This window comes from Ailuropoda melanoleuca, chromosome 2 (genome assembly GCF_002007445.2).
Source record: "Ailuropoda melanoleuca isolate Jingjing chromosome 2, ASM200744v2, whole genome shotgun sequence".
NCBI lineage: Eukaryota > Metazoa > Chordata > Mammalia > Carnivora > Ursidae > Ailuropoda > Ailuropoda melanoleuca.
This window is the reverse complement of record NC_048219.1, coordinates 16,613,443-16,623,094: the sequence shown is the minus strand read 5'-3', so window position 1 is coordinate 16,623,094 and position 9,652 is coordinate 16,613,443.

Here is a 9,652-nt window from a genome sequence, read left to right as displayed (position 1 = left end):
ATGAGACAGAGGGCAGGTCCCTCCTCTGGGAAGACTGACATCAGACCCAAGGCAGAAAAGGGCCACAGGGGCGGCCAGTTCTGAGGCGGGGGCTGTCCAGAGTCTGCCGATGTGTGTGCAGGGGACTCTGGGGGAGAGGGAGGGTTTGCAGCTGACACTAGGGCTGGGCTTGCAGGGGTGAGCGTGGTTGTGCCACCATGTCAAGGGAGGGCACTGCAGAGGAAGGGGCCAGCCTGAACCAAGGCCTAGGGCTGAGGAACAGACAGCACAGGCAGGGGAACAACAGCCATAAACACAGCAAAGGATGAAAGGATGGCCGGTCCTGTTTGGGGACAAGGTGAAGGAGGAAGGAGGGTCAGAGGGAGACCTGGAAAGGAACGAGAAGGTGCAAGGTAGCAGTGACAGCTCCTGATGACACCTGGTCAGGTCCCAGAGAAGCTGGACGGTCCCACGATGGGGTGGGATCTGAGCCGGCTTCCCAGGGGAGGTGCCACCTGAACTGGCCTTGAAGGATGGGACTGAGTCTGTCGGGTGGAGAAGGTGGCAGGGAAGCCATTCTAGGCAGAGGGGACCTCGGAGGCACAGGTGTGCAGTGCGGGGCATCCACAGGTCAGCGCTGTGGGGGACTGGCCGTGAGTCTGGCTGTGGTCTGACTCTGGAGGGCTGGAATTCCGGTCTAGGAGCCTGGGCTGTGCCTCTGGCCAGTGGGGTTCAGGGTTCTGGGCAGCAGGGGCACAATGTTTTGGGGGGTGGAAGATACGCAGGGAGGGGAAGGTGATGCACAGGCTGGAGGGGGAGCCCAGGCGGGCCGGTGGCGGGGCTGGTCTGTCTGGGCAGGAGGCTGGGGTGGCGAGTCAATCCCACATCTCCCCCTCTGCCCGGAAATGCCCAGGACAGTATATTTAGTACCGGTCACTTTAGCCTCTTGTCACTTTCAAACACCGCAAATCTGTGTTTCCGGAAAGCAGGGGTGGGAGCCGCCCCGCACCTTCCCCAAAACCCAATACTGAGATTTTAATGACATGTCTGTGAGTCTTTTTAAAAACTCTCTCTCTGGCTACTGGGCTCAGTGACCACAAGTCACCAGGCTGGTGGCGGAGGCGGATGTGGGGAGCGCTTCCTGTCCTCGCGGTGGGGACCGTGTCCAGCGAGGGACAGGCCAACAGCTGGGCTGGGCGGGGCTGGTGGACACACATGTTGACAGGAGATGGGCTTTTCCTCCCCAGACCGCGGAGGAGAAGGAATAGGATGTCCACCCTCCAACAAGGTGCAGGACACGCAGCGCAGGTGCGGCCGGGAGCCAGGAGCCGCAGAGGTTGCGATGCTGGGTGGCAGCCATGTCCTGACACACGCGGAGAGCGTGGAGGGCAGGGCTCTGGACCCGCACCGGGGATGCGTGCCATGAACACTGACACACACATCCCCTCCTCCCTACAGACACACACACACGCACAGCTTTGGTGGCAATTTCTGTGGACTCAGGGACCGCACGGACCACCTCTGTTCCGGGGCCGTGTAAGAATCCCGGACGTGCAGGATGCCGTGGGTCTAGGCCCCTGGCTGTGACAGGGTGTGGCCCAGAGAGTAAAGGAGGGTGGCTCAGTCACGCCCTTCACCCTACTCTTCTCAGAGCATCCAACCGGATCTGTGAACACGGATCTGCTCCCAAGGCTGTGGGGCTGACCAGTGGGTTGTGGGACGACAGGCAATCTCAGGCCGCAGCCCTGCCGCTGATTTCCTGTCGGATCTGAGGGGCTGAGGAACAACCCACGAACCCGCCAGCTCCACGGGAGGACCACGTTCTGCGGCCTCCCTCCCTTGCTGACGTGGGGTGCGGGGTCAGGAGACCCCTGTGCACCTGAACTGACCCCGGTTCCAAGCTTCCACCCTGTAGGTTTGTGAAACCGATGAACCACCCAGTAGCTCAGCACAGGCAACTGCCCACCCTGGCTGTTCCAGGCAAGCTCTAGAAGGTGGGACATTTTTAGGAAAGTGATGCTTTTCATCAGAAATTGATAAAACTTCCTGGGCTGCAGCATTATACTAGACGCGACTGTAACTGGTCAAAGGGGAGTGCCCCTCTCTGTGCTGGAACTGTGCAGACATACAGCTTTCCAGCAGTTGCTTCTGTGTATTAGAAATGGGTTTTTTAAATTAATTTTTTAGGGGGTGGAGGGGCAGAGGGAACAGGAGTCGTAAGCAGGCTCATGCTGGATCTCACAACCCCAGGATCATGACCCAAGCCAAATTCAAGAGTCTTAACTGACTTAACTGACTGAGCCACCCAGGTGGCCCAGAAACAGTATTTCTCAAAAGCTGGTGTTGAGGACTAGCAGCTGTTAGGGTCTGGATTTGCCCCACAGTAGTTCCTGGACCGGCTGCCCCTGCTTTTGCCACTAACACAGCATTGAGAAGTATAGGTGCTCTGGCCTGTAGCTGGGGCTTCTGGTCCCAGCCCTGACCCTACTGGTGACCAGATACTTTAACTGGCCTCAGTCTCCTCATCTGCGAAGTGGGGATACTAGGAGCCTTTCCACAGAGGGGCCTGAAAGGGCTTTGGGAGGGGCGGGCAGTATCAGGTAGGTAGGAACGATGGCCATTCCATAGGAGTGGGAGTTGGAAAGGGGCGCTGGCCTCCAATTTCCTCACTTCATCCCTGTACCAAAGTGATAACATCCTGCCAGCACCACAGAACCTTCATGTGGGAATATTAAGAGCCAAGGGGGAGAAAAGGGAGACCTTCAATTTTCTTTTTCTAAATAAAAGTATGGAATGAAAGGTTATGTAACATAAAAATGTATTAGGGGCGCCTGGGTGGCTCAGCCGTTAAGTGTCTGCCTTCATCTCAGGTCATGATCCCAGGGTCCTGGGATCGAGCTCTGCATTGGGCTCCCTGCTTGGGAGAAGCCTGCTTCTCCCTCTCCCCCTGCTTGTGTTCCCTCTCTCGCTGTCTCTCTCTGTCCAATAAGTAAATAAAATCTTAAATATATTATTTATATATATTTATATATAACAAAATTCATCTGAAAGGCATTTGGATGGTTTCCTTTTCACCTGCTTGACCTTCATCAAGGCATCTGATCCTCTGGGCCTCAGTATTCACATCTGCAAAATGACCAATTGATACAGGGTCCAATAGAACTGCAAAAGGCCATGTTTGCTACTGTAGTAGGTACTCGCATCTGGTCCAGCAAATGCTTCTAACCGATTATACAGGAGCATTTCCTTCTTAGTGCACCTTCATGCCGAGCCTCCACTTCCCCAAAGCCTGGAATCTCCCAAAGATGCCCAGGCTCGGAGAGGCAGCCCCTCAGCACCGCCACTGAGGCTGCTCTGGCTCAGGCACAAAACAGAAACTGACCCTTTATGAAAATGCTGAAGATTCCAGAACATCAGTGCTCCAAAGACCGAGGTCACCACACACAGTCTCCTTCCACTTTTGTACACACACAGAGATGGAACCCAGGGATCCTGACTCGCATCTGTGCTGCTCCACTACGTCAGGCTGACCTCCACCTTCTGATGTTGAAAGGATGGCATAAAAATCGTCTGGAATTGGCCTGTTGCTGCCTCCCACCCTTCCCCACCCCCACCGTTGTTGATAGTCTGCAGAGGGAATTTATGGGAAAGGCCAAGTTCTGTACAATGTGACTTCTTGGGTTTTCCCAGGAAATTCTTTTTTTTTTGCTACTGCGTATGGGGTTGGGAAGTTCATTTCCCAGTCCCCTGGCAGATTTGGCCAGGCTGAAGGAGCACTGGGTGCTCCCTGCCTGGCCTGTGTTCTGGATCCTGGCCATCTGAGCTATGTCCTGCCAGGAATCCTCTCTCTGGGGTGGCCCTGGGGGGACCACTGATGCCTGGGGCAAGATCTCTGGGTAGTCAATTTCCCCCATCTGCAACATCTGGGGGTGAGGATTCCTAATATGGGGGGGGGTCCCATAATTTCACCTTTGTGCATATGGAAGACTCCTGACTATACATGCTTAGGAGGCTTCTATAAACACTCAATTTTCCCATTCGTTTTCCCTGGAGACACCCAAGGAAAATTAATTCATTTACTCCTACACATTTGAAAGCAGAGCTTCCTGTATGCACGTCACTATGGAGGCACTGGGGACACAGAGCAGCCCCTGCCCCCATGGACATTATGGAGTTTGCAGTGCGTGGGGAAGTCAGGTAGCAAACAAGGTGATTGTACGTGAGCGGCTATGAAGGACGTCAAGGGAGGGGCGGGAATGGGGATAATGCAGGAAGGGTGTGTGGGAGTCACTTTATGCTTTTAACTTTATTTTGAGATAATTTTAGGTGATTTAGATTTAGAGAAAAGTCTTTGCACGAATAGTACAGAGACATCCCCTATACTCTTTACCCAGCTTCCCCTAATGATAACATCATACGTAACCAAACCACAGCATAATTATCAAAACCACGAAACTGATATTGGTGCAAGGCTATTTACTACAGCCTTTCCCAGAATTCTGCCAGGTTTTCCATGATTCATTTCGTGAATGTTCTCGACTTCCATCCAGGGTCCCACATCACATTTAACTGTTAGGTCTCCTGGGTCTCTGATCTGTAACAACTGCTAAGTCTTTCCTTTGCTTTCATGACACTGACACTTTTATTTATTTACTTTTTTTAAAAAAGATTTTATTTATTTATTCAACAGAGAGAGAGAGAGACAGCCAGTGAGAGAGGGAACACAAGCAGGGGGAGTGAGAGAGGAAGAAGCAGGCTCCCAGCAGAGGAGCCTAATGTGGGGCTGGATCCCAGAATGCCAGGATCACGCCCTGAGCCGAAGGCAGAAGCTTAACGACTGAGCCACCCAGGCGCCCCTTTAATCTTTAAATTTTTTTGAAGTAGCCTCCATGGCCAACATGAAGCTTGAACTCACGACCCTGAGATCAAAACCTGCGCTGAGATCAAGAGTCAGATGCTTGGGGCGCCTGGGTGGCTCAGTTGTTAAGCATCTACCTTCAGCTCAGGGCGTGATCCCAGAGTCCTGGGATCGAGGCCCACATCAGGCTGCTCTGATGGGAGCCTGCTTCTTCCTCTCCCACTCCCCCTGCCTGTGTTCCCTCTCTCGCTGGCTGTCTCTCTCTCTGTGAAATAAATAAATAAAATCCTAAAAAAAAAAAAAAAAGAGAGAGTCAGATGTTTAACGACTGAACCACGCAGGCGCCCCAGGACACAGACCCTTTTCAAGAACACTGGGCGGTTATTTTGTAGCATGACCCCCATGTCAGTTTATCTGATATTTTTCCATTAGACTGAAGTATGGATTTTGGAGAAAAATATGTGCATCAAATTGGACAACATGGTGGTATTATTCCTAGTGATATTAATGGAGTCTTTGATCAAGGTGCTGTCCGGGGATTCAAAGAGGCTCTGTGACCTGGGAAGAATCTGATTAAGCTCAACAGTTGTTGATGCTACGACAGTCCATGGCCCTGTGAGGGGGGTTGGAAGCCACCTGTGGTTTTTAGCAGCCAACAGAGGCTCTTGACAGCCGGCTCCATCGAGACACCTGGGCTTGGCAGAGCGCGGGCCCACCACCACGGACAGACGACGCACCGCTGTTTCCACAGGTACCTTATTTTCTACAAAGCGCCACGTGGGGAAGCAGTCAGAGTTTATTTTCTCAACTCCATGACTGTGGCTCCAGGAAAATAAACACTCACAGGACGCCTGGCCTTCTCCTCCAGCCTCTTTCCACATTTGCTTATGGGTAAGGATGCTGCGTGCCAGAGACGTCCCTGACCGCCGCGCCGCTGACTACATTTTGCCTTTCTGCCTCTGAGGATCTGCACCCGCCGCTCACGGGCTAGAGCTCCAGGTGCCACCCCGAGTCCACCAGCCCAACACCAACAATGCCTTTGGATATTTTTGTCACTTGGACAAAATTTAAGGGTATCCGGATGATCTAAATCTGTCTTGATTCTGACCAAAAAGACTTCAAAAGCCATCCTCTTCCTTTAGCTCAGAGTGGCTGTTAAGAGAATAGACTCTCCCAACCTGTCTGCCCTCAAACCCTTCCCAGCCCCTCGGGGCCCCCAGGAGGAGCCCAAGCTCTGGTTCCAGGCCCCCCTGAGCTGGGCCAGCCCAACCTCACAGGCTCCTGGGCCTTCTGGCTGCAAACGCCTCTTCCCTCCCCCGGAGGCCCTCCCCAAACCACCCTCTCCTGAGTCGCCCTCATCCTGCTGTGTCTAATGGCTACTTTGCTCCCAGTCCAGCTCTCAAGGCCCCTTGTCCTCCTCTGACCCCACACAGATCAGTCTGCTGGCCTCTCCCTTTCCCCTGCCCCCGGGGTCCTATCTCTGGTTCGTGTGCCCCTCTGGACGGTGAGCAATTGCGGGCAGGACCGCACCCTGTGGGGCGGAAACGGGAGGCTCTCAGTGGACTCTCATTGAGCTCCTTTTGTCCTGGGCCCAGAGAGGGATGTGTCTGCAGGTTCCCCCGGAGCTCCCCAGGACAGTGGGGCAGCCTGCTGGTCTGGGAACGGCTTCCAGAGCACAGCAGGTCTCCACCAGAAGCCCTCACGTTTTCACTTGGCTGTGGGACTGGCCCTCTTTCATGGCCAGGCTGCCGAGGTGGACGGCGGGCTCCCCAAGGTCCCAGAGGCAGACGCGCTGGCCCCGTCCGGCTAGTCCTGCTAGTGACAAGGCTGAGGGGCCCCCTTCAGACCTAAAGCAAGACCCAGGTCTCCGTGGCTGATGCGGGGCCAGGGGGAGCTGCAGAATTGATCACCTACCAATTCTGCATCCAAGGGCTTCTTCCTCCCACCCAGAAATCTCAGTGCTGCCCAGAGAGGCCAAGGCTTCATTTCTAAGGTATTTTTAGTCAGTCTTCATTACTGGCTCTTTTTGAGAGCTGCTTCCATAAATGGCTCTGCACTCATGATTGCCGGTCCAGGCCTCAGACGGCTTTAGACCCCAAATTAAAAGGGAACACCCGCACACTCCACCACATCAAGTCGGTCAAGGCCAAGAATAGATCCAAGGAGATTGAGCAAGGGTACGATTCCCCAGTGCAAATCCGGGGAAAGAACTGAACTGTGGGAGTTTTCCAGAATGATGTGGTCACAGTGACACATCCCTCTCTCCTGTGGGGAATGGGTTCCCATGAGGAGGTGGACCGGGTGTACCTCCCTGCCCTGGGCCTCAGCGCTGGAGGAGCCCCCATCAGTGGGCAGGGGTGGGCACATTCTTTCAGACTTAAAGACAATGTGAAATGAGTGGCCCCAGATTCCCTCGAGGTGGCGATATTGGGATGGGGGGGCACCTGTCAATTAGGTCCCCCCACCCCCCAGAATGCCTGCTGAAGCCAACTTCTTCCAGGCAGAGCCCTGGGAGGACTGGAGGTCCCAGGGAAGCGTCCAGGGAGATGCTGCACCCATGGTCGGCTCCACAAAGACAGGGAGGGTGGGCTGTGCTCTGCCTCAGCCGACCAGGCCCGGACTCCTGCCCCTGTGCTCAGCCCCTGCCTCCCGCTGTGTTCCTCCTCCCTTCACCTTGCAGGCCTGCCCTGAACACCTGCCACACGGGGGCTGGGGGGCACAGCAGGAGGGGGGATGTCAGATCTGGCCCCTGTTCCTGGGTTGTTCATGGTTTCTCAGGGAGCAGGAGAAAGAGGGGCAAGACGTGGCCCTGAATGAGGTGGGCAGAAAGTGACTCAAATGGTAAGAGAAATACACACGATAGGGGATGGGACTTCCAGCACAGAAGAAGCCCATCTCTTCAGGAGTAGCTGCGGTGGAAACAGTCAGACTTCCGGAAACTTCTGCCCACTCCTTTTTAAAGTAAAAATGGAGGTGAGGATATTGTATGCAGAGGGTTCAAAATGAGCAGAGGAACAAGCAGGGCGTAATATATTAGCCCTCAGTGAGTAAGTTCCTGCCATGTGACAAGCATCTAGCCAACCCCACTGCACATTTCGCCTAGTTCCGCACAACCCTGGAAGTGAGGCCTTAAAGGTGAGGAAATGAGGCTCCAAAACTTTAAAAAGCACCTGTGTAACATGTCCCAGCTCCCAAGTGGCAGAGTCGGGATTAGAACGCAGGTTTACAAGAGCCGCATCCACATGGCCATGTTCACAGCACCTTGACTCATAACCCAAAACTAGAAACAACCCAAACACCCATTAATAAAAACGGATAAATGCATGTACTTGTGGAATGCAATACAACTCAATTATAAAAAAAGAACTATGTGGGTGCTTGGCTGGCTGAATCAGAAGAGCATCTAACTCTTGATTTGATCTGAGGGTTGTGGGTTCGAGCCCCACACTGGGTGTGGAGATGACTTTAAAAAAAAACACTTAAAAAATAACTACAGAGACAATGATAATAAGCATGAATCTCAAAAAAACTATGTTGAGTGAAACGCTAGACCTAAGAGCACACACTGTATGATGCCAGGTGTAGGAAGCTCCAGGACGGGTGACAGGAGTGCACTGTGACAGAAGTCAGAAAGTGGGTGCCTGAGGGCGATGGGCTGGTGGGAAAAGGATCCCCAGGGGCACCCATGTCACGTGCTACTATGTGGTCTGAATGGTGTATATTGAGCATGTCTTATTTTTGTAACCCCAAACCAATAAAGACACTTTAAATAGGATTCTCTTCACAACATACATTCAAGACAGTCCAATTCAGCACACTGAATGCACCTAATGATGGGCCAGGCCCCCACCTGGGCGGAGAGGCGGCTTCTATACAGAAGAGCACAGGAGACAGGGAGCAGACCTGCTGGGTGACCGTGGGAAAATCACTTAACTTCTCCGAGCTACACTCTTTTCCAAAACATAGATGTGACCGTAATTGTGATGCAAATGAAGGCACAGACCTGGAGGTTCTGGGCACGTGGTCCTCACCAGGCATCATCTCACATGGTCCCCGAACAGCCCCGCAGGCTGGGTACCACGAGTGCCTCCATTTTACAAAGAAACTGAGGCTCCCAGAGGTGGACTGGAAGGCCCAGCAGGTGGTTGCATCAGGATGCAGACTCGGTCTGAGTCCCAGGTCAGAACTCCCCACCCAGGTCTGGTCTGCCCTCCCACTGTCTGTCCGCTCCTGATTTCCAGATGGGGGTGTCACTATCTGGACCACTTGACAAACCTCTCAGTGGCTTATGCATTTATTATTTGCTCCCCCTAGATGGCCAGCTCCGTGAGGGCAGGGACTTGGTTAGGCTCACTGTCACACCCCAGTAACCAGAACTGTGCCTGGCACGACTATTTGTCGAGAGAATTCATGAACAATGAAAGAATTCCCTAGTAAAGAACCAAAGAGGGACGCCTGGGTGGCTGTCTATCGAGCGTCTGGCCTTCAGCTCAGGTCACAATCCCAGGGTCCTGGGATCCCGAGTCCCACATCAGGCTCCTCGCTCAGTGGGGAGCCCGCTTCTCCCTCTGCCTTCTCTGCCTGCCGCTCCCCCTGCTTGTGCTTATGCTCTCTCTCTGACAAGCAAATAAATAAAATCTTTAAAAAAAGTTTTTTTGGGGGGTGCCTGGGTGGCACAATCGTTAAGCGTCTGCCTTCGGCTCAGGGCATGATCCCAGAGTCCTGGGATGGAGCCCCACATCAGGCTCCTCCGCTGGGAGCCTGCTTCTTCCTCTCCCACTCCCCCTGCCTGTGTTCCCTCTCTCACTGGCTGTC